This window comes from Perca flavescens, chromosome 3 (genome assembly GCF_004354835.1).
Source record: "Perca flavescens isolate YP-PL-M2 chromosome 3, PFLA_1.0, whole genome shotgun sequence".
In the NCBI taxonomy this organism is placed as follows: Eukaryota; Metazoa; Chordata; class Actinopteri; order Perciformes; family Percidae; genus Perca; species Perca flavescens.
In genome coordinates this window covers 36,997,982-37,025,589 of record NC_041333.1, presented here as the reverse complement: position 1 = coordinate 37,025,589, position 27,608 = coordinate 36,997,982, and the positions used below count along the sequence as shown (strand labels likewise).

General features: G+C 40.1%; 1 protein-coding gene across 6 annotated transcripts in view; it reads right to left on the bottom strand.

Moving 5' to 3' along the window:
* The window catches only part of LOC114552745 (scavenger receptor cysteine-rich type 1 protein M160), a 54,591-nt gene extending 46,769 nt beyond the window's left edge, over window positions 1-7,822 (bottom strand). For 5 of the 6 annotated variants that reach the window (XR_003692217.1, XM_028573771.1, XM_028573772.1 and 2 more), the window contains exons 1-2: window positions 4,168-4,210; window positions 625-717 (exon numbers count right to left, since the gene is read on the bottom strand). The gene's annotated coding sequence lies outside the window, so the exon portion shown is untranslated. Of the gene's footprint in view, window positions 1-624; window positions 718-4,167; window positions 4,211-7,748 lie in introns of those variants that run through there. The other variant, XM_028573770.1, reaches the window with a different exon arrangement.
* Window positions 7,823-27,608: the final 19,786 nt, after the last annotated feature.

The window sequence follows — 27,608 nt, the reverse complement described above, 5'->3', positions numbered from 1 at the left end:
GCACCGGGAAAAGCCACGGTGCCGCTCCAGAATAGTCTCTGGAAGGAACTTGTTTTGGTGGAACATGTGTATTATCAAAAGTAGTTTTAGTCGTGCAACAGAAAACTCCGATTGGACAGATAGTCTAGCTAGCTGTCTGGATTTACCTGCAGAGATCTGAGGACCAGTTAACCATAGTCCTCACAAATCCACCGGAGGTTAGAACGCCAACACAAAGAAAGAGTTAGGGGACGGACATGCGGCGGAATTTCAGGTGGCACCTGAGCAAATCCCGTGGTGGATATAGACTACATCCACTCTGACTGAGTCTTCATGCGGTTACGTTAGACTACGCTAGCAGCTAGCACAGGCTATTTCTATTACTCAACAGTTTGCTTGTTTCTGTCTCTCTCTCCCCGTTGCCAACACAGTATCAAAGCCCAGCTATTTGTGTGCTGGGAGGGCATATAGAAAACGGCTGGGATAAAAGCAAATATCTAAACACTTTCAGTGGGAGAGGAAGAGAGAAACTGAATGTAAACACAGAGCACACACAGACAGGATGAATACATATTATACATATACATATATATATATATATATATATATATATATATATATATATACATATTATTAAGGACTCACATCTCCAGCCAGCTGTTGGAAAACTCTACGAAACTGTTTGTCCTCTTCGGTGTCGTGAGACTCGGCGAAGTTCAAAGGTCTGCGGGGAGGGGGCTGCAAACATACAAGATGAGATCAAACTTAGTCTGTTCACACACCACGTTTTCTTACATCGTCTGCTCCAACATTATAAACACAAACATGGTCAAACCATATCTGGATGGTCAGCCAACAACATCTGACACACCTTTCTGTCACACACACACACACACACACACACACACACACACACACACACACACACACACACACACACACACACACACACACACACAGAGGGATACACACGCACACACACACACACAAACAAACACAGACACACACACACACACACACACACACACACAAAAGAGCTACTGTTAGGTCACACACATTCCTAGGTCTAACTGCATTTAGACATTCAGTGTGTGTGTTTGCTTAGGAAATTTTCCACTGCGAGAAATGGGAGTGTCGGCAAACAGAGACTGAATAAAAACATAATTCATGAAGAGTTTAACAGTTTAGGGGTTTTCCTGCTCTACCCACTGATCCAACCTGGCATAGACATATGACATAGATGAGTATCTTTAATCATTACAGTTTTTCACGATCGCTATGACAATTTTTTCAATACTTTCAACACATTGTAAACTAAACTCCAACACTGATTTTCAAAATACAATAATTCACTAACACAATACACTGGCCCCCATTTATCAACCTAACGTAGAAACCAGCGCAGATATGAGTGCAGAAATCGTCTTACGACAGGCTTCACGTGGGATTCATGAAAAGTTCGTATCACACCAATCCGAGCGTAAGAATGGTCGTACATTGATAAATGCGGCGGCTGGAAACAATCGTCATTTAAATATCACGCCCCAATATATTCTCGGTTTTGAGGCCTCGACCCTACAATTTACGACATGGCGAGACGTAATCCGGCTGAGAAGCGGAACTTTTCAGAGGTGGAGACTGAAACCCTGATATCTCAGGTTCATTTGCACTAAGGTGTGTACTATTTGGCAGCCTAAATACTGGGATAATGCGGGATGAAAAGAGATCACTGATGCGGTCAACAGTGTTGCCGTGGTAAATCGGACTCCAGCTGAAGTTTATCCTATTTAATTTATACATCCTTGACACATTTTCTATAGTCCTAATAGTAATATACAGGCTTCTATTGCAATCTATTAGGCCTACATGTAGGTGTACCTATAATTAAATAAACACACGGTAGCGGAGTTTATGCAGTGTCTTTTATTTTACTCGTGTTTGTCGGAACGAGGCAACAGCTGAGGGAGAGTGCGTGTCCTCCGCCCCCAGTGCTGGACCGGGCTGGAAAAACAAGCCAAAATAACTTGGTCAATGGCAGAAATAAATCATTCACTTGAAAGAGAAACAAAAACCTGAAGAATAAATAAAAATGTTGCGCATCGTCATGTTTCCTGTATTGAATATCATTGCCAAACATAACACTATAGGCTACATTTTAAAAGTGAGGAATAATATCCTGTCTCCTTCATATAGCCCCCAGTTGGGGCTGTTCTGGACACTGCTCTCTGGGCATCGGGTCATCGTCCTCCATCGCTACATTTATGGCACAGTGTCTTCCTGTGCGATGTTGTGCAGAACCCCCCAGGCTAAAACAATGTTGCAGACCGGCGCATAGAGGTCTTCTAAAAGAGCCAGATCTGCCATTGCTGATACGTGATCAACTGATGACTTCTCCTTCTCCTGTTAAACTGATTATATGCTGCACCGCAAGTCCACACTGACTCGTAAACTTGCGTAGACGAGTTCAGACCAGACGTGAGATTTGATCGCAGCCTACGTTCACGTCCAAATATAAAGATAAATGCCGAGCTTTGCGTAGGAATCGGCGTACGCCCGTCGTACACCTGTTTTAGGTCGTACGCACGTTTCATAAATGAGGGCCACTGTGTTTACCAAAACGATGTAATCATGTCTCAAAATCAAATAATTCTTCCAAAATACTAACACATGTTCTCTCCCAACAGGAACATTTAGTCAATCATAGCACAATGTCATACAAAACACTAACATCCCATGAAATTACAGAAACTGCATTATTTTATGTGTCAGACAGGTCTGCCCTTATACAACAGACAAAAGTGATTGTATTGATCATAGATTGTGTTTTGCACTGCAGTTTCTGTTGAAGCCTCTACATTTTTGTTTTGTTGGGTTTAGTACAATTTTTTTTATTTGCCACCTTTATTTGCCAGGACAGCTAGTTGAGAAAGGAGAGAGAGGGGGAAAACATGCAGTAAATCATTGAAAGCATTTGTAAATTTTGCAATAAAAATCCATTGGTGGCGCTTGTGTGTAAAAGAAGTTCAAGCATTTTATATTTGTGGTAACTGTATGCATTTTGTGTCAAAGCAACAAGAAATGTGTTAATTGTATAGCCTACACAGACGGTTGTTGTGCTAACTGTGTCAAGAGTTTAGGAAAGTTGTTAAAAGTATTGAAAAAAGTGTCATAGCGATCGTAAAAAAACTGTAACACCTATCAAAGTCAAATTCCTTGTGTAAGTAAGTATATAATAAATCTGATTCAAATTGTCTGTTTACTACAAAGTCAAATTTCAAAACAGTGTATTTTCATTGGCAGACATCATGACATATTTGGGTCTACAAAAAATGAATAAGTGACTATTAAGAACGTACATATTACCATAGGTGTCAAAAGTATTCACATTCATTACTCAAGTAGAAGTATAGATACTAGGGTTTGAAAAGACTTTTGTAGAAGTTGAAGTATCAACTCAAGCTTTATACTTAAGTAAAAGTGTAAAAGTATTGGTTTCAAAACTACTTAAAGTATAAAAGTAAAAGTAATGTAAGGCAGAGATCTTCAACAGGGGGTCCTCAGAGTCATTGCAGGGGGGCCTCCAAATTATTCCATAATTCCCACATATTATTAGCAAATATAAATTGATAGGCTTACTGGCCTATAGGGTAGTCACTAAGATATCAGCCCACAGATACAGTTAATCCTAGATTTACTGTGCCACATATGTAACATTAAAATATGATTTATAAAATCATGCCAACAATTAATATTTTTATAGCTTATGAAAAAAGGGTACATAAGAAGGCTTTAGGTTGCCCTAACAGTTATTGTAGGCCCAGTTTAATATGCAACTTAATTTCATAGGGGGTCCCTGCTACATCTCACTTTAAGTTAAGGGGTCCTTGGTTTAAAAAAACGTTGACGACCCCTGATGTAAGGGGGAAAAATGCCATTAAGGACAAAAACGTAACCCCAAAAAGTGGGGACAAAACCATATGACTATAATAATGTTATATTAAATCGTACCTGCAAACTCAGGGCTGAAAAAGGTGACACATCTCTGTGTCTGTGTTTTTCAGACACCGGCAGCTACAGGCTGGTGTTACAATCCTCTCTAGTGAAATACAGACACACTTTTACACCGTTTAGCTCTCAGCATTTTATCATGTTTACTCCAGCTGCTAGCTAACGCTAGGCTAATGTTACCTGCTGCCAACTGTAGTGTTAACTAGCGTCCCGTGCGGCGATGTTTCAGTTCCCTCTAACGTCCGTTTTCGGAGCATCAGAGAGAAGCGCAGGCATCTAAGTGGCACCGCAATAAGGCACCGAAATCCGCGTTGCTATTCGGTCCGGTAGATAACGGTCGTTAAGGCACCAGTGGCGTATTAGCACCGGGTCTGTGCAGGTTTGATGGATCGCGTACAAACCAATAGGGTGTCGGAATAGCCATGTTTATACTTCTCATCCAACCACAATCACATTCACTCTCTCCGGATAGAGCGATTTGGATAGGGTTTTATGTGTGTGTGTTTTTGAACGATGAACAAGCTGAACTGAAATATGAGTAACGAGGCTATTTTTAAAATGTAAGCAGTAGAAAGTACAGATAATTGCGTGAAAATGTAAGGAGTAGAAGTAAAAAGTATGCTGTAAAATAATTACTCCAGTAAAGTATAGATACCCAAAATTTCTACTTAAGTAAGGTAACGAAGTATTTGTACTTCGTTACTTGACACCTCTGCATATTACATGTGCAATATCTATTTTTTCTTCACTGCTGCTACTTCTATTCACACCGTACTTACTCTACGTTACGTGTGTGTGCGTACACACTGGGGTGGGATTAAATAAATTTATACTTCTTCCCAGTTCTCCTTTTTCGGATATGTTAACAGATCGTCAAGTGTTCACAAGTTGTTGTTGTTGTTATTATTAATTTATTGTCTTGTTATTTGCTGTTATTGATTTGTTTTGTTTTATTTCTCGTCTGCTGTTTTGTTCTTTACATATTCAAATTCAATCAATCAATGTTTGTACTTCATTTACATTTACACTGCCCTACAATAGAATTTGTTTTAGAAACAATCTATTTTTCATTAAGTTTTGCCACAGGTGTTATACAAATTGTGTCGCCTTTTAGGCATTAGGCATTATATTGTATAAGCTTGTATTTTGTATGAGCTTTTATTTTGAAATGGTTTCATGCTTAAGGAGTTCCAGGATCAGGGGTTAGTTTCCTGTTAGTGGTTAGAGAAAGACGGTAGAATCAGCCAACATGCTTTCGTCATCCATTGCAATCCACATCGTAAATGTTGTCGTTGTTGATAATTTCATTGTTGTAATTATAATGTAAATGTTAAGATGCATATTTACAGTAAAAGGCATTTGATGACTGTAATTAAAAACGTTTTATTTACATGTATTTACATAGATTAAACAATTTTGTATCTTGTGTTTCGTTACAGTTTTCATTCTTCTGTCTATGACATAATGTAAAGAGCCACAGTAAACAGTTTAAGATGCTTACTAAGACTCAACTGTTCATCTTATTTAGAGTTTAGCTAGTTGAATAGCTGCAGTTGCTACACTGTAGCGAAGACAACATACAAATAATTACAAATACCCACAAACCTTACATAACCCAAATGAGTGTTTGAGACATGTACCATACTAGCCTAGAAATCTAGACGCACCCTAGTGGCAGCAAATTTAATTTGCAGCCAGGGTCAGTCTAGGCACTCTCCGTTGGCTTGCGAGCTGGAAAAAACAAATTTTGGTCAGGCCAATCACATCGTGTATAGAGTCGGTAGATCCAAGTCTTCTGGAAGACTTGGATTTTAGCTTTTCTTTGAGAAAAAAACAAAGAACGGTGCGTGTTTTCAAAACTTCCGAAGAAGAAAACAACGAGGTGCGAGTCCTGTGTAGATCGGCGGAGCTGTGTTTATCTCCGCAAAGAATCAGCTGGTTAGCTTGTTTAATGAGCATCCCCTCATTCAGACAAAATTCTCACAAGTCTCACAGACCTGAAACAGGCATCAGGTGTAGCTAATCTTCATGCCTGTGGTTTCAGTGCCAAAAGGCTGAAAAAGTAGCCTTTCCAAAAGTGAGATTTTTCTGTATACCGTTGTGTTTATTTATTGTTATTGTAAAAACATTTTAAATTTTGAAATTATATAATAAAAAAGCTTTCACTGAAAAGTTATATGTTTGATTATTAGTAGCCGTTGAATAAAAACAGTGAAGTCTTGCAAACATGATTTTATAGATTTGACTTGGTGTTGAATTGCATATTAACAATTTCAGCAAAAAAAACTTTTGGCCTGAAGTAATTACAGTAAATAGAGTGTAAGGTTTGGTTCATCAGGAAAAAAGACTTACTTTGCTGTTTGCATCTTGTTGTACATTAAAAAACAATATGGTGTGATCGCAAAAGGGGTGCTATCTGTATAGGTAGATGTGTGTGGTGGTTGGAGTCCGGCTGGCTGTGAGTTTCTGTTTTCTTTTTCCTCATGTTTTGCTGTCAGTTTGTGTTGCATCTGTTTCTCTGTGTTCCCCCCTCCCTTCCTGCCTGTGCCAGCCAGCTGATTGCGCACACCTGCTCGCCTCCTCACTACCACTCTTCCCACCATACACACCTGCTGGCCATCAACTCCAATCAAGCCCAGTATATAAATCCCGGATTGACTCACCACCTTTGCTTGATCGTTGCTCCTGCCTACTTGGTGATACATGTCTCAAGCGCCTGCAAATTCTCCTGAGGGTTTTCCTGCTTGTGCCTTTGTAATCCGTTTTCTGTCTTTTTGTTTCAGTCATTGCCTTCCTCGTCACTCTGCCTCCAGTCAGCTGGCTCCTCCATCCAGTCCCCCCCCTCACGGTTTCCTGCACCAGCCTGCCTCAGCCCTCGCCTCTCCGCGCTCCAGTACTTCCCCGTCGAGTTCTCAGACCCGGTCTCCCCGTGCCTCTGTTCCCGGTTCCAGCCCCTTGCCTGTGCTCACCTCTCTGGCATCCACCTCCCCACTTCCCCATTCACTTACCCATTTTTCCTAATAAAGTGATTTGTGCGGAGTTCTGCATTTGGGTCCGTTCTGTCCTAACCGTAACAGATGTGAACAGCTTATGACTTGGCCTGAAAAAAAGTTCACTCAAAAGATGTTTTTTTCCCTTTAATCCCTGAATATAGCTTTAATAGAAACATTGAAGAGGGTTCATTTACTGTAGTTAAACAGGTTGAAGTCCTACCTGAGCTCCAGAGCAACATGAACAGCACCGGTACGCGACCCATGTCCAGTTGGTGTGTCATCTGCCACTCTATCGTCTTCACGTCTTGTCTCTGTATGTGTCTTTCAGCTCTCCTCGGATGTGCAGTTTCCTCTTATCTTTTAATCTCCTCATCAGATTTAGTGTGCTTTCTCCGTTCGCCAACAGGAAGCTGCCAGTTCAAGTGACCTCTCGTAATGTTTCATCAGTAACTGCTGAATGATCATCAGATAATTTCAGGTAATGCAGTACCATTTACTTAGTAGAACTGGACTGTGGACAGGTGTTGTGCCTCAAAGTGATTGATGTCTGCGGGAGAGCCCCTGTGCCCCTCAGTTATAACCATTTCAGCTTCTACCTTGTCACTGAGAGGTTATTCATGTCTCAAACTGACTTGATTTCATTCAGAAAGATTTTATCTGACAGTTTATAGCCCTCACAGAACTTTTTACCTGTAGAAATACCTTTTTTAAATATGCAATACAACCCAGAAACCTTTGCATTTGCCAAAAAGTGATCACAGCTCCTACCTTGTTTTTGAAAGGCTGTTTCGGCCTGCCTTCCTTCACAGACCCTGGCCTGCTGTGAGGTAGATGGAGCTCCGTCACGGCTGGCAGCCCACAGCACTCCATACCTGCGCAAAATCACCGTTTTTGGGGTTAATGGACCAAACGCCGCTGCGCTGACAGAGCTCCAGGGCCTGCATCTCCCCTCTTCCTGCTAATGGCTGGTGTGTGTGAGTGAGAGCGCGGTCAGCGAGCTTGATATGCCAGCAGTCTTACCAAAATTTGCAATAAGCCATCAATTTTCGTAAAACGGCCCATATTTGAGCTTTATATAGTTGATTTCTCGCTTAAAAAAGTCTCAGAAGTGAATTTATTAACGAAATAGCCCGACAAACAATGTATAACTTTGCAGTGTCTGAAATATGAGACCTGCTGTCGAGTCTCCCAGGTGTTTCTATGTAGTTTGCTCAAACCAATCAGTGCGCAGAGAGATCTCCACCTATCAAGCCAAAACGTTTGTTTCAGCATTGGGGAGACAAATAATAACCGGGGTGTCTGGGTCGTCCCCCAAAAAATGCAAATCATCAAACGCTTCATTTCCTGCATTCTGGTGAATCTTTCTTAAATTTTTCAACAAATATGTGCCTTTTCTGCACCAAGTTATGGTGCAAATGTATTTCTGTAAATAGTATTATTGATGAATGAATCGGTTATATTGTTAAAAACCTAAAGATTCTAAATATTACACGAGTTTCGGGATGTTTTATTTTAGGAATTATGCACATCTTAACAAATCTTTGCTTGCCACAGCATTTCAACTCTTTGACTTCATAACCCCGGCCAGTACTGATTATTGGGGGGGTTGTAACCCCCCCCCGCCCCCATCACCCTGTAAATTATGTCAAGGACAATGTCTTATCAGCTGAGTTCAATAAAAATAATTTCATTCAGCAGGTTGATGAAATATGAAAAGTGCAGGAGCTGCTGTTTGTAGGACTGTTGAGAGCCATGTTAGTCAGCAAAGTGCATTAAATCCAGAAAGAATCAAAGAGCAGCTCTGAAAACACACAGACATCCTGTTATTTATGGTACTTTAGTAAAGGTTGAATTGTACAAGAAAATAAAATAAAGGTGAATATCAAAAGAAACATGTCATAAAATCAATCAATAAAACAAAGCAGTGACTTTTGTATTAAAGTTTATTAAACTAAAAAAGAGCATAAGTAATAAAAGTGAGAATAATTGGATTTTATATAGTCTTCTGTTCAACTACTCACGAGTAATAAAATGTTATTAATATTATACATGTGGTATTCTGTATATCGTCGCTGCCGGGCAGAAACCTTGTATCTTATATTTTTATAAAGCGGTCTGTCCCCCTTTACGTCTGTCTGTGTGTGGGTTTTTACAAATATTTAAAGAGTAACGAGGCCGTTTCATCTGATTTTTTTCAAAGGTAAATAGCTCAACAAAATGTCTTCAAATTGGCATTTTTTTTTCATTTCCTGAAAAGCAACAGTTTTGGACATACAAGGTTTTCACCCGACAGCAACGATGTGTAAGAGAGCCTTTAATTAGTCATGTTGTCATATGTACATCAATTACAGAAAAGCAATCATTGAAATTAAATTCTTAGATCTCGGGCTGCCTCCAACAACGCTCATTAAATGTCATCAAAGAGAATCCAAAACTTAAAATAGTGCAAAGTTAAAATATGAAGCTGAGTATAATGTGTAAAATATCAAAAATAATATATATATAAATATATATATATATATATATATATATATATATATATATATATATATATATATATATATAGTAGTTGTATATTAGTAGTAGTATTACACACAAAGCATATAACTTTGAAGAAAGAAAACATTAAAATACAGCATCTGTCTCTGATCAGGTTCAGGAATCAGATTCAGCAGAACCACGTAGGTCTGGTCCGGGTTTGGGTCTCATTTAAGGTCCGTGCAGAAGTCTAGCGGTTACTCATGGGGGGTGTCAAGATTACCAGCATCCTTGATTCACTGATGCATTTACAGTTTTCCCTGCCATTATACCCAAGCCCATATATGATAATAATAATAATGGTCCTAAATTATGTTAAATTGCATATTTCTTTTATTGTAAAATGTCACATTTTCTTGAGGGACGACCCCCCACCAAATACATGCACCTAAGGGCCGTTACAGAGTCAACGAATCGGTACGCATACGCATCCGCAAGGCTACGCATCGCTACGCTTCGGCCGCCATTATGCGTCGATGCGTAGCCAAATGTGTCGTCCCAGTTTTTGATACGCAACGCGCCGATGCGCACAATACTATGCGTTGTCAGTGGGGGCGACACTGCACGTATTGTACATTAAACATATTGAATCATCTTAGCTGAGCAAATTCATCAAACATAGGACTACTGAGTCACATTTTTCGGTATGTATCAACGTTGTGTGTGTGTAGTGTATGCTGTGTGCCCTCCTCAAGAGGCGAGAGAGAGACCCAAATGTATCTATATATTTTTAAAACCTGCTAAACCATGTTTAAGCAACCTTTTGTCAATGTATTGGTCAGTGCTACCCAATCGTAGCATACTGTACTGGTGGGGAAACATGCCAGCATCTGATAAAAAGAAGTCAGCCAGCCAGCTGCTCCCTGACAAGAGCCACTCTCCGGGAGGGTCTGGCTCTGCCGACCGAACACCGTGGAGCACTCTGCTACCCCCTGTTGCATGGGCGGTGTATTGCATTTCACGAATAGCCCGTGACGCTTGAGTCTACTTGCGTCCGCTGTTTAGACTATGAAAGGGAGCGCGTCGCTCGCGTTGCTTGTTCGCGTTGCTCGCGTTGACTCTGTAACGGCCCTAAGTCTTCCACCAACCTGGTGAAAAAACCTTTTTAACATCTGGCTAAAGGCATCTTAAACCACTTCCTAAACCTAATGTTTAAAAAAACATTACATTTTAAAGACTTAAAATGATGTCCAAAAAATATTTCAAGCAACACATTAACAATTACATCATCAGCTTTCTTAACTTCATCAACACTTCTCACATCTTGTTTTCATCATGTAAAAGAATATAGTTAAACATACAGTTTACACTTGTCTAATGTGACAGTACTTGCTTATCATGAATAAGGCAAGCTAACGGCTAACATACTACAGCTTTTCTTTGACTGGCTCTGCAGATTATATAGTACAACAAAATGTCACATTTTCCTCCTTACATCATCTTTATAATCAATTACAAAAGTGACTTTAACAATCTTTGGTGTCTCTTTCCACCTAAAAAGCTACCAGGAAAGGGAGGGATTGTGTCTAATGAGCTACTGAGAGGCTTTTATTGTGAAACATCAGTGCAGGAGTTTAATAAGAATATAGTAGTTTTTCCTGGCTTTTGGTGGGGGAGCACATAGGCACCTAAGCTGAATGAATGTAAAGTATATGTGTTATTTTAAATTGCATATTTCTTTTATTGTAAAAAAGATCAAATTTTCCTGAGGGACGACTCATAAAACTCATCTCTTCTAACTAAATATGCTAAATAATGCTGAATACTCAATTGAACCCAAGCCTCCTCTGAATAAAGATGTGCAGTACCTTCGAGGTGACGCAGAGGGCAGTTATGAGTGACATCATACCCAGCAGGAGGACAACAAGTCTGATGATCAACTCGGTTAGAGGAGCTGAAACAGATTTAAAATCATCACGTCTGATCATTTTAATCAAAGGTAAAGCTGCCGATTTTGGCACACATATTTGACCTGAATTAGACAAACTTTGACTGTGAATTATGTTAAGAAAGTCAGTGTGACATTTCCTTGTTTGACCCAGATTGTCTGGGAAGTTACCTGCGAGAGTGAGATGTAGCGGCAGGCTCTCAGAAGAGAAGTTATGGGAGAAAACGTAGAGGTGATAAACACAGCGGTACTCCCCTCGGTGGGTGGAGCCTGCAGCAGAGAACAGGAAGTGGGCCGTGTGATTGACAGCTGGCAGGGTGTAGGTCTTCTGTTCTGGGTCGGAGGTGTTGAAGATGAGCTGGAAGGAGCCTCCTGGATACTGTGGCAGGATGGAGCAGCTGATGGTGAAGTCGGAGCCCATGAGCACTAGCAACCCTTGCTGCGTGGCCTCAGAAACCCCGTCAATGTGGGTAGAGAAGGAGATGTTTGGCTGAGCCAGCAAATCTGTGGACACAGTGGATGGAAAATGAAGACCATATAATAATATGACATTCTACCATCATCTTTATTTGTTTTGTTGAAGTGATAAGCCCTGAGAAAAGTAAAATTGTTTCATTCAGGGGCGGATGTTGTAAATATTTGGGGCTCAGCTGTAATCTGGGGGGGGGGGGTCCTGGGGTATGCTCCATGTACAGCAGCTATATACACTCTTTTTTAAAGCCATTTGATAAAAGACTCCCTAAAACTCTGTAAATCATTTGAGAAAAATCATGAAAGTTGCCAAAGAAAAGAACCATCCTATAAAGCCTACATCCTGTTTTATATATAATTGTTCTCCAACTGTCTTCTTAAACCAGAACAAAACAACTCCTGCTACAAGAAAAGTGGCAAAAACTGACTGATGTTACTTTTTTATTTTGGAAGTTACATAACATACTGTAGATAGGGTAGGGATTTGGAGTAAACAGCATCTTGAATAGTTTGCAGCGACCATATGCGCCGTCTACACCATCCCGACCGCGCTGACCGGATAAGATGACAGGATTTGTTTATTAGCAAAAGAAAGCAAAGGTTAAGAATGTGACTGTCACTGTTTAGGGTTACCTGAGCAGACCACCTCCAGGTTCTTGGGGCTTGTCATGTAAATTGTTAACCATAAACACTCCCGTACTAGCCAATCAGACTGAACACAAGAACGACTGATCCCCCACACAGGTGTTCTTCTAGAGCTGCTGATGTTTGTGGAAACAGCAGAACCACAGTCCAGACGTTTACACACTGCAGATGATAACTTCTGGTCCCATTCAGTATCCCAGTCAGTCACTGGTCTCCACTGTCCCTGTTGTTTCATCTCTGGTGTACCAGCACAGCTACTGGCTCCTCCTGACAACCTGACATCATCAGGCTCTGAACGGAGACACCAAAAGTCATTTTTATAACTACATTTGGTAACACTTTATTTGAAGGGTATGCATAAGAGTGACATGACACCATCATGAACATGGTGTGTCATTAGGTGAATTATGTTTGTTGAAGAAGTCCATTACGCATGCAAATACTTCATGTCACAACGTTTCGGTCACACAGACCTTCCTTTGATGTAAAGTTGGCATTATATGACTTCAAGCAAGACAACAATCTCTGTGTTAATAACCTAGACAACATAACCTGTTATAAATATGTCATAGCAGACCTAATTAATGTTAAGTTCAATTCAATTTTATTCATAATGTCAAATCATAACAGGAGTTATCTCAGGACACTTTACAGATGGAGTAGCTCGAGACCTCTATAATTTACAGAGACCCAACAATTCCTACAAGAGCAAGCATTTGGTATGAAAGACTTCCTTTTAACAGGCAGGAACCTCGGACAGAACCTGTCTCTTCGTGGGCGGTCATCTGCCTCGCCCGGTTGAGATTCAGAAATATAACTCATATTTAAATATCAGTGGGTGTAATGGTATAGCATGAGGAATGCAAAAAAAAAAAAGATTACAATTTCATTTACAGACATAAAGACATTTGCGCCATGAATTGATGCAGAAAATGAAGTGTTTGACAATTTCACCTTTGCCCCTCCCCCCAATGTTGAACCAAAAGTTACGCCCTTGGCTCAGTGTGTCATGGGAAGTCCCCAGGAGTCGTCTAAACCTATAGAAGTCATTACACAGACATTGCTAGGTTATATTGTTTTTCTTAATTTCAAATCGTCATAACACAAACATCTAAAACTCTTTTAACTTTGCATTAAAAAGTCATATTTTACCGAATGACAGTCAAACATTCATAAAGATTTGTTCATGTTCATGACCGGTGTCATGTCAGTCTTTTGCACACTTCAAATAAAGTGTTACCGATAATTCAAAGCTACAGCTCCTCTACTCTACCTGAGCAGGTGAGTCTAACAGCTTTGCCAGAAGAGCAGGTGTTTCTATCTGAGCTGTCACAGTCCAGCAGAGCAGACTCATGGCCTCTACACTGGAAGTCTTTGGTCCACACTGGAGCCTCCATGTCTCCATAGAGCGCCCCCTGGAGGACTGAAGGAGCCCCACAGCCAAGCTCCCTGCAGACCACCTCTGCATCCTGCAGGTCAAAGTCATCTTCACACACTGAGGACCATGACTGGGTAGACTGGTTAGACTTCACCTCCAGTCTGCCTGAACACAAACTAGTCCCGTTCACCAGCCTGACAGAGTCTGGAGAAGAGAGAGAGACAGACAGAGAAAGAAACACATGCACACAAAGAATTTAAAGTTTATAAAAGAATGGCATTGCAAAATAACACTAACACCTACACAACAATACAACAGTGCTGCCAGTTCCGTGTTTTTGTCATTCTTGCTAGGCAACCACCAAATCACACTTTGGGCACTTTTTCTCTCTGTGTTGAAGTTTTTTCAACTCAAGGCGTTCAGGGCACTCCTAAAAAAATGGAAGGCGCACAGAGCAGAAAAATCAGAGGAGCTCAGCAACGCAAAAGCAGGGAGCACAATGCTTGACTTTTCTTTAGTTGTTGGTTCTCATGCTGAAGATGCCATGTTTCAGTCCCTTCTGTCTGTTAGCTCGCCTGCTAGCCTGCTGTTAGCTTCTGGCTGCTGCAGGCTGCAGGGCAGATCGGCAGGTCGGACTGTAAACTCCCAGAATGCTTCACTGTTCCCGGGTTCACACCTTCACAACACGCCGCTGTCTGTTGGTCTTCGTCTGTCATGAAAAAAGCCACTCAACGTTGATCAAATGCGCTCAGGCCGATCATGAACCATACAGCTGTAGGTAACACATACACTGCTGCTGTATCAAAGCGCTGTGGACTGCTTAGGGAAAAGGTCGGGGTGGATGGGTGGATGGGTGGGTCATAAAACACAGCGCTTTCATATTCGTATTGAACAGCCAAATCTGATTCAGCTGACTTAATTCTGAGTCTGGTACATACAGCTATAGTTCTCCATTGCTGGCTGAATAAGATAACTTACTCAATGCTGCCTTTTCATTTCCCATAAAACTATGCATTGCTGCATGCATCTGCAACCATGTGGCGCTGTCAGATGGAATGTAAAACTAAGCTCTTATTCTTGATGACAACTCCTGGATCTACTGTAGTTTGGATGGTACCTCGTTTGGACGTGCTTTGAACAAAAGCATCTGGGAAATGTAAATGCAAGCGAAAAGACTGAGATTACAGTTATAGCTGAAGTATTGCCTGCCGCCTGGTGTGGTATTACCTGAGCAGGTGATCTCCAGGTTGGAAAGGGAAGTGGAATACTTTGTTAATATACACTCCCTAACTGCAGACTTGGATTGAAGACAAGTTGATCTAATCCTCCATATTCCTGTGTACATCTCCATCTCTTTCCACCCTGTTGAAACAGCAGAGCCGCAGTCAAGAAGTCTACACACTACATCTGCTGCCTTTAGATTCCAGGCAGAATCTTCAGCATCCACTTTACGCCACCATCCCTCTTTCTTTATCTCCAGTTCACCGGCACAGCGACTGGATCCTCTCACCAACTGGAAATTATCGGGCTCTGAGCAGACAAGAGTAATTGCTAAAAATAGATCATGCCACATTTATCAAAATAGAAACTCAAATCAAAGCTACAGCTCTTCTTCTACCTGAGCAGGTGAGTCCAGCAGCTTTACCAGAAGAGCAGGTGTTTCTATCTGAGCTCTCACAGCCCAGCAGAGCAGACTCATGGCCTCTACACTGGAACTCTTTGGTCCATACTGGAGCCTCCATGTCTCCATAGAGCGCCCCCTGGAGGACTGAAGGAGCCCCACAGCCAAGCTCCCTGCAGACCACCTCTGCATCCTGCAGGTCAAAGTCATCTTCACACACTGAGGACCACGACTGGTTAGACTGGTTAGACTTCACCTCCAGTCTGCCTGAACACAAACTGGTCCCATTCACCAGCCTGACAGAGTCTGGAGAAGAGAGAGAGAAAAGAGAGAAAGAGAAAGAAAGACAGAAAAACATGCAGACAGAGAATGTAATGTGTATTAAAGTATATGGCATGGCAAAATAACACTGACACATTACAATACAATGAAGACAAACAATCAATAAGACGGTGGGAACTCCTGCAAAAATGGATGGCATGTAAAGAGAGAAATACGAGGGGCTCAGCAACATAAAAGCAGCGAGCAAAACACGACACTGTCATTGAAAAAAATTACAAAAATCCGCCCAAGGCTGCTAAAACGTGCTCTCTGTCTGATCGGGGCCTTATGTTGCCATACCAGAAGTATTTCTACATATAGCTACAAAAAATTAGGCACTGTTATTCCTATGTATTCCTCTTTTGTTTGCACGTTTTTTTCACTGTATGCACCACATTAACTGCTGCTGTAAAGGAACGCTGTGGGCCCTGTAGAGGGGAGGTCAGGGTGGATCTTTGTGTCATAAATCAGCGCTTTCAAGTCGGGGAGAGGAGTTTGCAAAACAAGATTTTCACAGAGGAAATGCGTGTTCCTTGGGAGTGTTTTAATCCAAACCATGATCTTTTTCCTTAAATTGTGCAACGCTTGTGAGCTAGTTCAGGCAGGCAACTCGATCTGCACCGCTGTATACACATGTGGCGCTCTATTTAAGCTGCTCGTCAATGGCACTGCTGCCCTGCTCCCATATTGCTGACTGCTCTGTAGACCCCACCACCACCCCAGCATCCACCTGCAGGCTCCAGCCAGGGGAAGCTACTTTATCATCACTCCCCAATATCTCATGTAAACCCAGTTTTGGGCAAGTTACTTTTAAAAAGTAATTAGTTACAGTTACTATTTACTTCTTCCAAAAACTAAATTAGTTACCCAGTAACAAATTATAAAACTAACTAGTTACTTCAGAAAGTAACTATTTCGTTACTTTCAAGTACATTTTTAAATGCTCAAATGTGACCCTGCCTCCACAACCTCTTTAACGGAACTTAAAATACATGTGCATGATCAATTATTTATGATAAATCTGAATATTATAATGAAATGGACACTTAATATAATACATTATTAACAGACAAAATGTACACAAATCTAAACTATTTTAATGTTGCTGTGGGACAAAGTGAGACTAGCCTCCAATCAAATGCCATGTATGTATGTTTATATAGTGGATCGGTACAAATAACACAACACATCAACAGGCCACAACTGGGCAAAATTAAATTATGCTTGTTAAATATAATATGAAAAGTTGGTACTTTTTACAGTGGTTTTAAGCACTTCCCCTCCCTTCCACTAGGCTGGGCATGACATCATAAGAGGGACTGCAAGCCTAGAGTTACCGTTAGTGTAACGGCAAGTAGGCTAGCAGTTATATTGGAGAGCTAGCAAAAATGATTAACTATTGTGTTTGTGCGGGATGTAGGGATGCATAACAAACAGGGCAGAGGCTCCACAAGTTCCACAAGGACAAACGGCTGATTCGTGCCTGGGTGAGGTTTGTGGCTACAAAGCAAGCAGATTTTACTGCTGCCTCTGTGACTTCATTATGACACAGTCAGTCGTCATATGCGGCGTCACTGCAGAAGACTATGACCCTGGAGACATATTGAGCACTTTATTTACACGTTAATTGGTTGTGGTGTGTAACCTGCACTTTACACTTTAAGCACTATACCAAAAATAAATAAGTATATACAGTACAGGCCAAAAGTTTGGACACACCTTCTCATTCAATGCGTTTTTTAATGTATTTTCATGACTATTGCCATTGTAGATTCTCACAGAAGGCATCAAAACTATGAATGAACACATATGGAATTAAGTAGAAAAAAGTGTGAAATAACTGAAAACATGTCTTATATTTTAGATTCCTCAAAGTAGCCACCCTTTGCAGTAAAAAAACAGTAAAAAAACTCTTTGCCTCTCTGCTCAGACTCATAAATCTAGTTGGTCTGATGAAAAAAACAGCTTCAATTACAGTAACGCATCACATTTTTTGGCAGTAACGGTAATTGCGTTATTAAGATGGGAAGAGTAATCAGTTAGATTACTTATTACTGTAAAAAAGTAACGCCGTTAGTAACACCGTTATTTATAACGTCGTTATTCCCATCACTGTGTAAACCCAATCAGCGGGGAGTGATGAGGTCGGAGTCTGGCCACCAAACACAATATTCTGCTGTCAGCGATCATGAGTTGGGGCCTAAACTTAACTCTTTGTTTTGGTGCCTAAACTTAACTGCCGTCGCTGCATGACGCCCACTTTTGTCGTCTACTTAATTACAATGTCCGCCAAAATGATCAGCAACTCAGGTGCCCTGTACCCGGCTCAAAGTCCCCTTTATCAGGTAAACTGAACTACCAGCTACTGCTTATTTGTCGGAGCTCTGTATCGGCTACCTACAACTTCCACCTGGCGTCACAGAGCTCTGTAGCAGGGTTTTATTACTAAATGTGGCAAATTATTACATAATGTGAGTGTTATAGGTTTGAAGCCATGAGCCTCCAGCTACAAACCTACTTTTGAGCTTGCTTTGGAATTTGTGTTTTTGTGTTACTGATTGTTGTTACCTGAGCAGATGATCTCCAAACTGGTAGCCTCAAGCCTAGACCTTTTTGTTAAACATTTCTTCAGTCTAGGTCCAGACTCAAGACAGGAAGGTGTGATGCTGGTAAAAGGGTATGAATGTCTTTTTGATGAAGCTCGAACCACAGAGCCACAGTCCAGATGTCTGCAAACTACGTCTGCTAACTTCAGGTCCCATTTATAGTCACTGACTTCTGCCCACTCTCCCTGGCGCTTCACCTGTAGCACACCAGAACAGCGGCTGGATCCTCCCAACAACCGGATATCATTAATATCTGAACACAGGTGAGAGAGTAATTAGTACAGAGAAATTTTTTACACGTCTATTACATGAGACAGGTGTGTAGGAGAGGGACGAGTAGGTTAAAGGTTTAAAAGAAACTCCCACACGCTGTCCAACTTGCAAAGATAACTTTAATAACTGGTGACATTTTGGGACTACACCTAGATCTAAAACCTTTTTAAATGTATCTTTGCAAGGCAGACAGTGTGCAGGAGTTTCTTTGCAACGAGAGAGTAATTAATAAATCTCCTGGGTAATTCTTCATTTATATCTTTTTTTACCTTTTTCCTCTGTCTGGAAACCTGGGAGGAATCCTAAAAGAAACAAAACATAAATAAATGAAAACTGTGTCCTGCTCTGGACAGGTCAGGCAGAAAGGTTACAGCAGAAACATCCTTTACAGTTTCTACAGTTATTATTCATACAAGCTGTCGAAACACAAATTGACGGTTCAAAACCTGCTCTCGCAATAATTACTACAGCCACGAGAGTTTTATGGCTAACAAGAAACTTATTTGTCGGTCGCTGTGAGCTGCTCGCACAATCTATTTCACAGTATGATAATTTTGTGGGTGAGTAGTGGCTTTGTATTCAGATCCTTAAAGTGCGCATATTATGGTTTTTGGCTTTTTCCTTTTCGTTTATTGTGTAATATATATTTTTTGTGCATGTTATAGGTAGGTAGGAAAAAGCCCAAAGTTCACTCCAAAGAAAACACTGTTCACAAACTGCTCCAGCCTTTGCTTCAGAGACAAACGTGGTCACTTTGTAACACGTTATAATGCTCGCCTAGCTGCTAGCATGGTGCGCCCTCATACTCTACTTCTGACTGGCTAGTAGTCCTTACCTAGGTACTGTGAGGGCACGCCCTCATACTCTGCTTCTGACTGGCTAGTAGTCCTTACCTAGATACTGCACATGTTCGACTCCCAACAAAGATGGAACAGAAGTGAGATGTCTCACTCTGTAGCTAAAACAGAGAGCTCAACACACAGGGTGAAAAGAGGAGCTGCAGCAATGTGCAGTACAACAAAAATATGGTGTTTTTTTAAAGTAACAATGCTGTAAAAAATTTGAAATCTTTTGTATTGCGTTTCTGTAGTGTGTTCATGTGTCAGTTTCAGTCGGGTTCTGTGCTGTCTTTTTGTCCTTGGATTTTCTTAATTCTCAAGTTCCTGTTTTTGGATTCCCTGTTCTCTTGTCCGCTACATTCTGGAATAAGTTTTTTGCCTGCTGTATTCGGGACTCCCTTTGTTGATGTGAACTTTGTTTTCTGGTCAAATAAAATCCTCAAGCTCAACTTTCGCCTGCCTGTTCTCTGCTTCTGGGTCCTCAAATTCCCCGAGTCGTAACAGTTTTTAAGATTTTGTTCCTAAAAAAATATGAAATTTAAAAACTGAACTTTTGGAGTACTTTTACAATCAACCACATTAGTTATTAAGCCAGCTATTCTATAAACCAACTATAAGGAATAATAACACAGTGGTTAACAAATCAAAAGAGTTCAACTTCTATTCCCCTAAACAACTATTTTATATAATTGTAATCAAATATATTGTAATTGTTGCAATTACTTCATAATGTGATGTATAATTAGTTAACAACCAATGTCATAATTGAAAATGTATTTAAATTGGTATTGAAGTGATTTATTTTGGTAAGACTCAAAGTACTTTTATTTTGAAGTCTCTGCAAAAGGCTCTTTGGGATGCACGTGAGAGACCCAAATCAAACAACAGCAAGCTAGCAGCAAGCACAGACTATTTATGCTCCTGTGAAACTTTCACAATGGTAATAAAATAGACTTTAATCTAATGTCAGTGATTAAAGAAACCTCTGAAGACTATTCCCTTCTTTGTAGCATGCAGCCAACGAGGTATATTGTTTTGTATTTTTGTATTTTACTTTGGTGAATGGTTTATTTTTTGAGTAGGAAGCTAATATCCAGGGGCGTTTCTAGGACTTGAGTAGATTCGAGGCTTAGCCCGGACCTATTTAAATAAACTGAATGCAATGCAAAACAGCATTTGGCTTGCCCAGCTTGTTAATAGCCAGTGTATCTTCATTTTAGCTGCCCAGTTTGTAGATGTTAGTTAGATGGCACCAACATTTGGCCTAATCATAATTGGTCTGGAAATCCAAAGGCCAAGGTTTTGTTTCCAGATTTGTTTGGTGACTTATGATGCGGGGTGTCTGGGTCCTCCCCGAGAAAATTTTGAGCATTGAACTCTTCATTTCCTGCATTGTTGTGAATTTGTACGCACCTTTTTCTACTTTTTTCTGAATCGATTTATGCTGGAAATATCTTTATGTAAAGGGAAACATAGATTACAATCCAAATATAAAAACATAATGGAATATATGGCAGTAAGGCTCTCAGGCATTCTGTATTGCTGTCATCTATGTATTCTCCTGTAGATCGACTTTTCTAATTATATCTGAGTCAGCCCAAATGTAGCCTATAGGCATAATTTACTCTTTCCTCCTCTTTTGCATATTTTGTTGAGGAAGTAACCTCCTTAAATGTGCATATGACAATTATTCACCTCAATGATACATTAAAGCAACACTATGTAACTTTTCCCACTTCGGTCCCCCTACATGTTGTCTCATTGGAACTACAGCTCGCGCTACCCGATCTCGGTGTAGTTCCAATGAGACAACCTGTAGGGGGAATGAAGTGGGAAAAGTTACATAGTGTTGCTTTACAGTTTTTTCCGATTGCTAAACAACAGTGGGCACAACTGGAGTCACATGTGCAAAACTCAAACCACAGTCTGCACTACCAACAGTCACCTGAGCTAAACAGTTCACATCCCCTGCAAAACTCATTCAAAGCAACACAACTCTTAACACGTCTCAGAACAGACTCAGTGCAGCCAAACACTATGCACAAGCCTCACTGAGATAACACACACACACACACACACACACACAGATAACACACACTGAGATAACACACACTGTCACTCAGAACACACTGAGATAACACACACTGTCACTCAGAACACACTGAGGGTAAAAACACTAGCATCAAACACCAATACAGAAATTACAAACTTTTTCATCTTTACTGTTTGAAAAATTTGAGTGACTTGACACTACTCAACAGTTTATTTAAGGAACAAATATAGATTGTATAGCATACCAATTTTTTCATAAGGTAAACAACAAGGAATGAAAATCAGCAGTTTTCTTCAATATAGTATTTCGTCTCTAGTAATTTATGGAATTACTGGGTAAAAAAACTAAAGGTACATACGTAACAGTACCAAAGACTAGTGTGACTAATCCTGCCTCTCTCCAGCATCATGTGGCAAGTTTTCTTCATCACGTTGGATGTCTTCATCATCTCTAAATACTAATGAATGTGGTGTTTCTATTGCTTTCACCGCCATTACTTTCTGAAAAACAGTAAGAACGCAGTTTTACTATTGTAAAGATATAGTGTATAGCTGTGTATATAACCTCAGACATCTTACCTGGACATATTGGTATCTTTGCTCTTTTACCTGTTTCTCTCAAACGGTACAGTGTATAATTGTTTCATTCTTATTTGGTGTTTGTATACAAAAAAAGGCTTTCTGAGCTTTCTCTATAAATACCGTAAATGTTCACTAACTAGTCTAAAACAAGACACCTGCTTAGGCTTTCAGCTAAAATTGCAATCAGCAGTGTTTGATAGGCACCAGACTGAAATCTATTCTGTTTTGAATGTGTGGTTAACAGTGTTGACAGCAGTGTGTTAGCATTTGAACAAAGTGCTGTAAATCTACAGTGTTGTGCACTTTGTGGTTAAAGTCATGGGATAAGTGTGTAGAGTTTTGAAAACTGTGTTCAAGCAATGAAAAACGAACTAGAGTTGGGTCCACATGAATTGCTGCTGTACAGACTGTAGTTAGAGTTTTGCACATGTAACTCCAGTTGTTCCCACTGTCGTTTAGCAATCGAAAAAAACTGTAATTAATTTTAATGAATTAATAAACCCCTGGACTGTAATATTTTAGATGTGTTTGAGCAAGATTTCTGCTCAAAACATTGTGCACATTCAAAATATATCTGTGATTTGGAGGAGTCGTTAAATTTTTTAGAAAAAATTAGAAAAGTGATAATAGGCTACTGCAAGAATAAAGTCGCTATATTTTAGAAAATAATCTACCTGCGCCATAGTCTGCTGTGCACTACGTGATTGCTCTGCAACATTTAATCTTTCTAGCTGTAACCACCAGGGGGAATACCAAACTAGTATATGTGTGTGTCTGTGTTTTTGGCTGAGGTTTCTATGGTAAAGGTGAGTCATCAGCACATCACAGTCAGAAAGCAGCATCAGCGAAGAAAGGGTAACAGCTGCACACTTTCTCCAAGCAACAAAAGTTTATTGACAACATTTCAATCCTATTTAGATTTTCAGTAGTTCCAAAATAATGTTTGAAAAATTAGAAACTACACCCATATATACATTATGCTCCCACACAGACTGACAAGCTCTATGCTTCTAGGAAACCCTCTCCTTGCAGACAGTGAATATTTATAGATAGACAGTGAATTTTTTTTTTTGCATAATTCTTTAAAAATACAGTACAGGCCAAAAGTTTGGACACACCTTCTCATTTAATGTGTTTCTTTATTTTCATGACTATTTACTTTGTAGATTCTCACTGAAGGCATCACAACTATGAATGAACACATATGGAATTATGTACTTAACAAAAAAGTGTGAAATAACTGAAAACATGTCTTATATTTTAGATTCTTCAAAGTAGCCACCCTTTGCTTTTTTTGATAACTCTGCAAACCCTTGGTGTTCTCTCAATGAGCTTCATGAGGTAGTCACCTGAAATGGTTTTACCTTCACAGGTGTGCTTTGTCAGGGTTCATTAGTGGAATTTTGTCCCTTATTAATAAAAAAGCAAAGGGTGGTTACTTTGAAGAATCTAAAATATAAGACATGTTTTCAGTTATGTCACACTTTTTTGTTAAGTACATAATTCCATATGTGTTCATTCATAGTTTTGATGCCTTCAGTGAGAATCTACAATGTAAATAGTCATGAAAATAAAAAGGAAACGCATTGAATGAGAAGGTGTGTCCAAACTTTTGGCCTGTACTGTAAATAAAACTTGTTTCAGTCAGACTACAACTACTCTGGACTGATTTTTCCAAGTAACCTTAGCAAAATGGCTCATGATGCTGCAAATGCTGGTAATGTAAAAAAATGTGGCCAAATTGTCACCCAATATACACAGAGAGGCAGATGACAGAAACTATGCACTATAGCTTTTCTAGACACACTGAATAAACATTGTCCTCAGAGGGTTTGGGTATCTATAGTTTACTGGAGTAATTATTTTACAGCATACTTTTTACTTCTACTCCTTACATTTTCACGCAATTATCTGTACTTTCTACTCCTTATATTTTAAAAGTAGCCTCGTTACTCCTATTTCAGTTCGGCTTGTTTTCATTCCGGCTTGTCATCCTTCAAAAACACCACACACACAAAAAAAACACTATCCAGACAAATTGCACCATCTGGATAGAGTGAACTTGATTGTGGTTGGATGAGAAGTTATGTTATATTAAAATCATACCTGCAAACTCACTTGAGTAAAATGTATTTTCAAACCCTAGTATCTGTACTTCTACTTGAGTAATTAATATGAATACTTTTGGCACCTATGCTGTAGTTAAACAGGTTGAAGTCCTACCTGAGCTCCAGAGCAACGTCAACAGCACCAGTACACGAGCCATGTCCAGTTGGTGTGTCGCCTTCCACTCTATCGTCTTCACATCTTGTCTCTTGAATATGTGTCTTTCAGCTCTCCTTGGATGTGCCGTTTCCTCTCTTATCTTTTAATCTCATCATCAGTTTCGTGTGGTTTATCCGTTCACTAACAGGAAGCTGCCAGTTCAAGTGACATTTCGTAATGTTTCATCAGTAACTGCTGATGATCAACAGATAATTTCAGGTAATGCAGTACCATTTACTTACTAGAACTAGACTGTGCTCAGGTGTTGTGCCACAAAGTGAATGATGTCTGCAAGGAGAGCCCTGTGCCCTCGATTATAACCAATCCAGTCCTTTTTACAACTTGCCAAAACGTGATTACAGCTTCTACCATGTCACTGAAAGGTTATTCATGCCTCAAAATGACTTGATTTCATTCATACGGCTTTTATTTGACAGATCATAGCCCACCCGCCCACTTTTTTAAAGATGCAATACAACCCATAAACTTTTGCATTTGCCAAAAAGTGATCGCAGCTCCAATATTGTTTTTGAAAGAATGTTTCTGCCTCAAAATATTTGGTTTAATGATTGAAAATTAGATCTGATGGATCCTTGCCCACCTAGAACTTTACCTGTTGAAATACCTTTTTAAAGGGCCAATACATCCAGAAACACACAGTTTGTCATGTAAGTTGTGGAAGTGGATAAACTCGCTCCCACTGACAGCAATCAGTTTTTAGCAGATCACTTTTTGGCATGGCACCGGCAAAAGTGTGTCTCTGTATTTCTCATTATTACTATGTTCAGAAGATTGTGGTGTCCGGCTACTCTTTCGGTCTGGTGTTCGGGCTCCTTCGCCGCCACCTCCAGTGTCTAGACTCCATCGGGGGGATTGTCTTGGCTTCCTTATTTTCTAACGATGGAGTCTAAGCTCCAAAGACTGTACATTTTATTATGCTTATGTACAATAAACCTTTGCATATCGGCAAACAAGTCTCTCCTGATTGAAATACATTTAGTGCAGATTGTGGTCTAGATAGTGATGTAGATCAGTGGATGTACAAAAATTGTGTGACAACAAACGTGGGAAGAATAAAAGTTGAGCTACCAGGGCAGATAAATAGTGCAAAGGAGCGTAAACAGATAGGATAACAATGCAGGTGAAGATGTGCATCTGTGCAACTTTGCAATGGGGCATGACGGAGATAATGGAACGAGGGTGTGCAAAACAGTGTATGAAAGATGGAGAACAGTTAGCACGTACAGTGATCGGACAGGAGCTCAGACAGACGTACTTTAAAGGCAGTTAGTGGGATAAGGGTTTTGAGTTTCCAGGTGTTTTGTAGTTTATTCCAGTCATTTGCAGCTGAGAACTGGAAGGAGTGGCGGCCAAAGGAGGTGTGGGCTTTTGGGGTGACCAAGGAGATATAGCTGCTTGAGCGAAGGCTATAGGTCGGTAAAGCTATTATATAGTTGGTACCAGTGAGTTAAGCATCGAGCGTGTAACGAGGGCCAGCGAACTAATGCATAGAGGTGGCAGTGGTGGGTGTTATAAGGGGCTCTGGTCACAAAATGCATGGCACTATGGTAGATAACATCCAGTTTTTTCAGGAGAGATTTCGAGCCCCTTCTGTAAATGACATCACTGAAATTGAGAATTGGTAAAATTGTCATTTTCACCAAAGCGAGTTTGGCAGCATGAGGGAAGGAGGCCCTGTGGTGGAATAGGAAACCTATCCTAGACTGAACTTTAGATTGAAGGTGGTTTATGTGTTGCTGGAAGGAGAGGGAACTGTCTAACCAAACACCTAAGTATTTGTACTTGTATATGTGTCTTTCAGCTCTCCTCAGATGTGCTGTTTCCTCTCTTATCTTTTAATCTTATCAGGTTTCGTGTGGTTTCACCGGAACAGGAACAGGAAGCTGCCAGTTCAAGTGACATCTCGTAATGTTTCATCAGTAACCGCTGAATGATCATCAGATAATTTCATGTAATGCAGTACCATTTACTTACTAGAACTCCACTTTGGACAGGTGTTCAAAAGTGATTGATGTCTGCGGGAGAGCCCTGTGCCCTCAATTATAACCAATCCAGTCCTTTTAGCAGGTTATCACTTCTTGGCACGGCACCGTCAAAAGAGTTTGAAAAAAAGTGTGAAGCGTGAAGGGGAAAATATTACATCACCCTAGATTTAGTATCTTTCCACTGGTTGCCAGTTTCTTATGCAATGCATTTTAAAATCCTACTCATTACTTACAAGGCTTTGCAGGTCCAGAGTACATGAGTCAACTTTTAGACATTCTAAAAGACAGAAGGAAATGTTTGTGACAAGAGATAATTCGGACCTTAGGACCGTTTATCAGTTTCTTATCTCAGTTTGTCATCCTCTTCTCTGATCAACAGTCTCAGCAGAGAAGCCTCCTTATCTTTTGAATATTAAACACTCAGCTCCTGACTTGAAAGCTACTCCATTTGTTTGTTAACTGTGCATGGCAGCTGTAGTTAACTTCAATTACAACAAATATAAAAATGTGAGATAAATGTGACCATAATGGCTACTTTGTAAAGTGGAATAAATATATCAAATCCTATATAGAAACAGATCAAACTGCTCCTGCAGAATCCTCCATTTCTCCACTGTCCATTCATGTGTTCAACACGTTTTAAACTCTTATTTTCTCCAGAATATGGTTACACCATCCACATGTAAAAACACGTATCACATATCTGCTGCCCTGCAAAGGAGAGATACTGCTGCAGTGATTAAGGTTATGTTGAGCACACAAGGACGTAACTTTGGGTTCAGCATTGGGGGGTGGTTTGAGATCTCCATCTATCTAGCGAAAACGTTTGTTTCAGCAATGGGAGGACAAATTATAACTGGGGTGTCTGGGTTGTCCCCAAGGAAATTTAGAGCATCAAACGCTTCATTTCCTGCATTCTGGTGAAACTTTCTTCAACAATTTGTGCCTTTTCTCCATCAAGTTATGGTGCAAATGTCTTTATTTATGTAAATAGTATAATTATTGATTAAGGAATCTGTTGTATTGTTAAAAACCTAGAGATTCTAAACATTACGTGTGTTTCGGGATGTTTTATTTTAGGAATTATGCACATCTTGACAAATATTTGCTTGCCACAGCATTTAAACTCTTTGAATTCATAAC